Raw genomic sequence first — 8,589 nt, 5'->3', positions numbered from 1 at the left:
AACTCATTTTGGTAACCCGGTTCAGTAGTAAGGTGGACAGGATAACATCATGAAACAAACATATATCTATGTACTATGGTCACTGTATTGTCCATATCATTCTAGTTTATGTTGCCAAATCAAGATAGAGACGCAGTTCAACTCATATATTTTTAAGACACAGCAGCATATACAGAATATAAGTGTGAGAAACTACACATCATTGGCAACACTTGTAATGTGCATCACATGAGAACATAACCGTTTATACAACTGAAACTGAAATCAACATAGAGTAAGAAGTTAGAACAGCAATCCAGTTGCGCCATTGGAGTTTCAATTGGATCCTTCAAATTCGAAAGTAGTTGGTATGAGTAAATACAGTGATGCAACAAAAAAGGAGTATGGACCATAGCTACCGAATCTAACCTGACAACAGTTGCTCTTCTGTTTTAAATGTGGAGTTTGGGTTCGCTGTGGTGGTCTTCGTGCTTTGGGCATTGAAGTTGCTTTACAAACTGCTCGTGTGGGGGTACTCTATGGTGGACATGGTGCTTTGTCAACTAGAAGTGGGTTACTATCCGCTGGGGTTGGGGTTAGATGGGTTGTAGCTGGTTCTCTTCCCAAAGGTGTAAGTGTGCAATCTGGAAGAGTCTCGATTATGTGTCGTGGGGCTAGTTTGTGGGACAATACAACCATGGTTCTATCTGCATCGACGGGTAGCACTGTCTTTTGTGAAGAGCGGGTTTTTGCTCCCTTAGATACTGCCATCACCCCCTCCAATTCAAATGGCTGATAAACAAGAAAAGAAATTGAACGTACAACCATTGTATGATAGATAGATGTGGTAATTCACATATATATTGTCTAACCAAACATGACAGCATGACACAATTTCATATATATGATGCCTAACTAAACAGGATAGCATGACACAGTTTCAGATATATGATGGATAACATAACTGGATATAATGGCATAATTCAACATATGATGAGTATCTAAACAGGATGACATGACAAAACTATATGATGTCTTTCTAAAATAGGTTGGGATGAAATAATTCACATACACGTTGTCTAAGTATACAGGATGGCATGATACAATTAACATAATTGATTCATATACTAAGCAGCTGGCACTCGCATGTATTATCTATAAACTAAGCAGATGGAATTCCATATTGGGCATCTGATGTCTAAACTAAGCAATGCAAGACACCATATGCATGATATGAGAAATATAGACATTGCAACTTAGAGCATACACCTCAGGTGGGATATAGGACTGGTCATCTGTCTCTGAATCCTCCTCTGAGGAGCTCCCTGTAACCATCGAGATATATGCTTCAACAGGTACCATGGTCTGCTTTGAAGACCTTGTTTTCACTCCTGATTTTTCCATAACCGGCTCAAATGGCTGATACACATGAAGATTAGTTCAATATACAAAGATTGTCGACAAATGGAATACGTAATAAAAAAGATGGCATGAGATAATTCACATATATGATGCCTGGCTACATGGCGGTGCATAATTCACATATATGATAACTGGCTGAAAAACATGGCATTGCATAATTCACATATCTGATATAGAAAGCAAACAGGAGGCATTCACACAAAGCATGTCCAATCTAAGCAGATGGCATGGCAATGCAAGACACCATATGCATGATATGAGTAATATAACCCTGCCAAGTTAGACCATGCACCTCAGGGGGGGGGAATACGACTGATCATCTGTCTCTGAATCCTCCTCTGAGGAGCTATCTGTAACCAGCAAGAAATCTGCATCGACAGGTAGCACTGACTGCTCAGAAGACCTTGTTTTCACTCCAGATTTTCCCATGACCGACTCAAATGGCTGATGCACAGGAAGAGTAGATGAATATATAAACATTGTTGACAAATGGAATACATTATGAAAAAAATATGGCACGATACAATTCACATATACGATGACTGGCTAAACAGGATGACATTGCATGATTCACGTATATGATGCGTGGCTAAAGAAGATGGCATTGCATAATTCCCATATACTCCCTCCGTTCCTAAATATTTGTCTTTTTAGAGATTTCAAATGGACTACCACATACGGATGTATGCAGACATATTTTAGGGTGTAGATTCACTCATTTTGCTTCGTATGTAGTCTAAAAAGAAAAATATTTAGGAACGGTGGGAGTACGATATAGAAACCAAACAGGTGGCATTCACACAAAGCAAATCTAAACTAAGCTGATGACATATAAGATGTATAATGTATGCAATGCGAGGCGCCATATGCATGATATGACCAACATGCCAGGTTAGAGCAAACACCTCAGGTGGTAAATAGGAGTGGTCGGCTCCCTATGAATCCCCATCTGAACAGTTATCTTCCTCTGGAATACAATCTGGAATGGCAGGAGGGGGGCCACTTCGCCCACCATGGAGCGGCGTCTGCATGACATTATATTCCCACGCAACGGTCTTCTCTTTTTCTCTACATGTTCAGTACGATTGTGTACAATAACTGGCACGCATAATAAAAAAAGAGAAAAATTCACTACAGGTCCTATTACTTGCGCTCGCGCTAGCTTTAGTCCTTGTGGTTACAAATACCCGAAATACAGTCACCAAACTTGTTCTAGGGGTCATCTACGATCCATTATACGGTTTTGTGTACGTATGTGCTGATTTGGCCCGAGTCAACCGCCCCCAAGTGTGCTTTGACTGCCAGATCTGCCAGCTCGCTCGAACACGCCATGCACGCAGGTTTTTTTTTTGCAAAGTTGCCAGAACAAAAGATCTGCTCCTTGCGAGGTGCCGGCGAGAGCAGCATGCACGTATGCATGCAGCTCTCTGTATTTCGGGTGCAGCTACTGGTTCTTCTCGGCGTTGCCGTTGTCTCGGCCTCGGCTGATGCGGCGTTTCCAAGAGCGGCGCTCCCGACAAGCTCCGGCTACCTCCCCGTCGACCCGTCCACCGACGCCTCGCTCTTCTTCGCCTTCTACGAGGCCAGTGCCTCGCTCACCGCGCCGGCCGACACGCCGCTGCTCCTCTGGCTTGAGGGTGGCCCCGGCTGCCCCGGCCTGCTCAGCAACTTCCTCCAGCTTGGTCCCTATTCTCTCAGCTGCCGCCCCGGCAATGGCGCATCCATTTCCCGCAACCCCTTCGCTAGGAACCGCTGCTTCGGGCTGCTCTTCCTCGACAGCCCGCTCGGCACCGGCTTCAACGCCGCGCCGTCCACCACAGACATCCCGCGGAGCCCGCCCGCCATCGCCGAGCACGTCCTTGCCGCGCTCGAGTCCTTCGACGCCAGCCCGGCTCACTTCCGCGCGCGGCCCTTCTTCCTCGCTGGTGATAGCTATGCCGGCAAGTACGTCCCCGCGGCAGCGTCGCGCATCCTCGCCGCGAAACTGTTGTTCCGCCCGCTGCTCGCCGACCGGACGACGCACTCCTCGTAGAGCGTCACGGCCCAATCCAGGTTCACCACCACTTCCCACATCACCGACCGCCCGTGCCCACGCCGTGTCGAACAGCCGCCGCTGCCGCGCGCTGGTGGACGCTCTCGCTCGGCGCGCTTGATCACCACCTCCCGTTCGTCGAGGAGCTTCGCGTGGGAGCGGCAGCTTCGGGTCCGTGTACCGCCCGTCCAGCACTAGTGCCCATGCGGGCTCGTTGTCGGCGACGGACTACGACCACTGCTGGGGGTGGAGCCCTCATCGCCGCAGGCCGACTTCAAGGCCGCCTACCGGGCGCTACAGAAGTGGAGCCACCCGGACATGGCCGTGGTGCTTAATGAGGTTTACGCGCTGCGACCTGCAGGAGTTGGGGCGTGGGGAGGGCGGTGTCACGGCGGGGCGGCGCGGCGTGAGCGCGTTCACGGACCGGCGGCGGCTGGGGCCGTGCTCCCGCTCTCATGGCGGCTACTCGGAAGCACGCAGCCGTCCTTCCTGCTGTGCTGTGGCCGTATGGCGCCGGGACGAGAGGCAGAACATGTCATGTTAGTTTCAGTTTATGCTTATATGTAAGATATGTAGTAATGTGAACTAGAACACGTTTCTGACTTAGTCCTGGTCATAGGATAGATTTTTCAGTTAGTTTGTTTTGTGTAAAACTGGGATGACTTGGCCACGATTGCATCCGTGGGATGGCGCGCAAGAACTGTATCGTAGATTGGTTTTTCGGTAGCCTTGTTGGTTAGCTGAATAAAAGGAAGAAAGAGAAAATGACACAAGGTTGAGAGCATCGCCAAAACAACTCTGTCTGTCTCCTCTCTGTTCTTCCCTATTAGCCAGTGTTCATCAGAGGTGAGACTAAATCCACCTCATTTGTGTGTGTTTATCTGAAGCTACTCTAACAGCGGTGGCGTGGGTTCAAGTTGTTTGTGGCCGTGCAGTGCCTCGGTTCAGAGAGGAGATGCACGAGATACTGTGGCAGGATGACCACGTTGGCTATACTTCGGTGGGAAAACTTTAGACGCCGGAGGAGCGCGCACTTGAGGCAGCCGACGCAGGTGACCTCGTCGACGTACACCGCGCGCGTCTCGGCGTCCCACCGCCGACCGCTGTGACAGCGCGGGCTCCCCTTCTGGCTGGGTGCCACCCGCACGCACAGCTCTCCGTATGGAGCCGCCGGCGCCTCCGCCCCCGCCACTACCGCAGTTGCACCTGCTAGTCCTGGACAGCTTCAGGCTCCTCCCAGCGCCGCAACCTCGGGCGTCGTCCCTGCATCTCTCCGGCCTCGACGCCGACCGCGACGTGCTCGACATCTCATTCTGCGTCGTCCGCTTCTTCCCTGCCGACCCGGTCTCCCTCGACCCGCTCGACATTCTCCAGGCAGCGTTCTCGATGCGCTAGGCCTCTTCCCGTGGCTTGCTGGCTCCCTCCTCCGCGACGACGGCCGCGTCATGCAATTCGGGACCGACGAGGATGCTGTGGCCCTCTTCCTCACGGCGAAGAAAATGTTGGTGTCCGACATCGACGCAGACAGGCCGGACTCGCCGCTGCTCGACCACCTCGCGCCGGGCGATAGCGACGGCGGATCGGCATCGCTTGCGCTCCAGGTCATGCGCTTCACGTGCGGCGGCGTCACGCTGAGTATGCGGGTGGCGCACGCGCCCTGCGATGGCGCTGGGTCCACCAAGTTCCTTGTGGCGCGGGGTTGGAGCCAAAGGCCACGGCGGAGCCGGTGTGGGAGGGACCGACGGGAGCTTCTATGTCCCAGGAACCCGCCGCAGGTGGTGACACCGTTCGACGCCGTCCTATCGACTGACGATGAAGTTTTGCGGCTTGGCCCGTACGGGGCGGCGAGTGACGGACATGGGCATGAGCGGCTGGCTAGGGAGAGCTTCCACGCCAGCGATGCGTGCATGGATGTGCTTAGGGCGCAGCTCACCGCCGACGCGATCCGATGTCGACCTGTCGCTGCAGCGGGTCTGACCGTAGAAGAAGGATTCCTGCAGGTGGACTCAAGTTATTGAGGTGCACATACACTAGGCCTGGTCTCGACTCGATCGGGAGCTGCGCTGCTCAGCGGCCGGACCGGAGAGGAAGGAGACGATCGAGGCTGATTTGTTCTGGCAACTCATGTAGGGTGGAATCCTAAACGGCCGATCTTTCACGAAAGAAGCGAATCCCGAAGAAGAACACGAAGAACACGAGGGGGAAACGGAGGAAAACACGAAAGAAAATCACTAAACCAACAAGATATAGTCACACATATGCTAGATCCTCGAAACACAAAGGGGAATACACGATCCAAAGTCAACAACGGACGATACAAAGGGTAATCGGTTCTTCTCCGTGAGGAGGTCTTGATGGGGCCACCCAAGAGGGGGTCTTGAATCCGCTTGGAAGGATCTTCTCCGGTGGAGGCGCGATCTCCGAGGAGAAGGTAACCAAGTGGATGAGCAAAGCTCTCATCACAAACATGAGCTAATCCATTGCTAACCCTAGAAAGGATGAGAGGGAGGTCTATTTATAGTCTAGAGCCACGAAGGGGTAAGTGAGGGGCGAAGGGGTACATGGGCCTCGGGCCCGATCCATGTGCGCACACAGGCGTCGGACGTCCGGTGGGTGTCGGACGTCCGGAGGCTCGGGACGGTCCGGACGTCCGTAGATCTTCGGACTTCCGTAAGTCATGTTCTGTCGCCGTGGCACCGGTCGTCCGGTGGCGCTCGGTCGTCCGGCGCCTGGGAGGTGTCGGACGTCCGGCATCTGATGGTCGTCCGGGCGCTGTAGGTTGCCTCAGTTGGGGTCGATCTGGCTGGTGTAGTCCCCAGGCGTCGGTCGTCTGGAGATCGTCGGTCGTCCGGAGGTTGTCGGTCGTCCAGAGGTCGTCGGACGTCCGAGAGCTGTAGCTTCCTGGTAACTCTTCCTCTTGTTCCTCGCGCTTGGTGTCCTCGCCGTCTTGTCCATGGTCTCCCTCTTGGTTCCTGGTCATGCACAACCCATATATTTGAGCTAGTAGCCATGTCTCACATATGGAAAGTGATGGTTCGAAGAGGAGCGAGTTCACCTTGTGTCCAATGGTGTATAGTCGAGGTCTCATCTTATGTATCCTTGGAAGTTGGAGAGTAGTCGGAGTGTACATGGGGATGAACGTGGGATGCTCCGCATCAACTCCTCCCCCTTGGGAAAGATCCGACCTCGGATCGTGATCCTCATCACCATGGAAGCGGTTGTCGTGGACGGACTTGTAGTTGGACGGAGTTGAAGGCATTGCCCAATCCAAGTACTCCAAGATGTCTCCGAAGGGGTACACATGCAAAAAGAGCAAACACAAGCGACACTCGAAAATACAATGGTTAGCGCACACAAGGTGTCCATCATGTAAGAATGAGTCCGTTCGGCAATATTGTTTGTGACAAAGCGCATGAAGCTTAACAAGATGATATAGAATGATATGCAAAGCATTCATGGGAAGAAAAACATTCATTGTGCACACAAATGTGTCGTGAATAGGATCAATGCAACCACAGTGCAAAATGATGTCATAGTGAGACGGTTTATCAATAGCATGAATATGGCAATGGATGCTCAATATGATTATGTTATCATGCAATTGATGGTAGGCAATGTTATCATGATGTAAGAATATGCCATCAAGAAATATCACAACAAACTTGCTAAGGAAATGCACAAGCTCATATATCATGAATGACATGGGAATACAAGATGCAATAATGCAATCTTAATGTGTGTCAATCCATGCATAAGATGCAAATTTGTTATGGGTGGTGTTGTACCATAACTCAATGTTGTGGTAGAAAAGTTGGTCCGGTGGTGAATCGACTAAGTCCTAGCACTCCTCAACTTGAAGGTCCATAGAGCCAATCACCAATGTCGCTCCTCCGTTCGCGAGATGTATCATGTAGACAACAAGAAGGAAACAACAATGAAAGAGTGACCCATCCAATATTCATATTTGCAGATGGCTCAAAGGGAAGGAGTTCACCTTTAGGAATGTCTCAAGGATGTTGGAGTTGCGCATCTTGTATGCCTTCACATAACCAATATGTCTCGTGATGGTACCGCCTTGTGAATCCTTCAAAATCAAGGAACATGACAAACACTCGGAAAAAAATGAGGTTAGCGGAAGTGCAAAACCTATCATTCGTGTGGTAAGATACCCAACAAGTGTATGCATCATTCTTATCATAAGAAAGGACAAGGGAGCATTTCATAGTATGGAGGCATATGATGCGAGAACAACCAAATACAATAGGCTCAATCAAACAAGCATGCATCACAAGCAAAGTGTCCAAGTCTCCAAGATCAATAAGCATAGATGAAACAATTGGAGGCAATTGACAATGAACAAGATATATCATTGGAGAGGCATGAACATATATGTCATCAACCCAAGAAAGCGAGTAAGAATGAAATATGGGTGATGCATCAAAGCAAGCAATCATATTGATCAAGTGGTGCAAGCTAGTAGTGCGAATATGCAATGTACTAGAGGTAATCATGGCAAGCATGTCATGTATGCAAATGGTGGTCATGAATAATTCACATCACATAGCAGAAGCATGAAAGCAAGATATGAGGAAAGTATCATCATTGTATTGGCAAGAAGTCCTAGGTAAATAGTAATGGAACATCATGACTCTCCCAAAAAAAGAATCAACAATAGCATGAGGCACATGATAAACATGGCAATAGCAACAAGGATCTCCACCAAGCATGCAAATACACATAGAAGTAGCATAATTGTGAATCATGGGTAAATGCAAGCAAGGGTCACAATTGCATGGCAAAGGCATATAAGCAAGCATAACATGCAAAGTGAACATGGGAAAATGAACATAAGGTGACAATTGGTAAATAGCCCATAGCCGTGTGAGAGCCAAGTAAAAGAGATGCGCGTAATCCTTGCGTGAAGGGAATGGTGGGAATGCTAATCCACGGGATCCCAAATCGTTGTTGCTCTCAAGAGCTCGTTTCGTCAACTCTTGGGATTGAGAGGTTGACGAGTATACGTGAGTACCTACACAAAATAAACATAAAGGGAAAATTGTGTATGCGTGGTATATGTACACATCATCCATCATGATGCGCACGTGCTGGTGTTGGTTAGCACAAAATATCCAATGCTTAAATAAATGAGATGCGTG

The 8,589-nt window shown here is 49.7% G+C and overlaps 1 pseudogene; it reads left to right on the top strand.

The window, feature by feature from the left end:
* The first annotated feature begins 4,594 nt into the window (after positions 1–4,594).
* Positions 4,595–5,451, top strand: LOC123142569 (10-deacetylbaccatin III 10-O-acetyltransferase-like; annotated as a pseudogene).
* The last annotated feature ends 3,138 nt before the right edge of the window (positions 5,452–8,589 follow it).

Source organism: Triticum aestivum, chromosome 6D, assembly GCF_018294505.1.
Source record: "Triticum aestivum cultivar Chinese Spring chromosome 6D, IWGSC CS RefSeq v2.1, whole genome shotgun sequence".
NCBI classification, from domain to species: Eukaryota; Viridiplantae; Streptophyta; class Magnoliopsida; order Poales; family Poaceae; genus Triticum; species Triticum aestivum.
The sequence above is the reverse complement of the archived record's forward strand: the minus strand, read 5'-3'. Positions and strand labels throughout refer to the sequence as shown.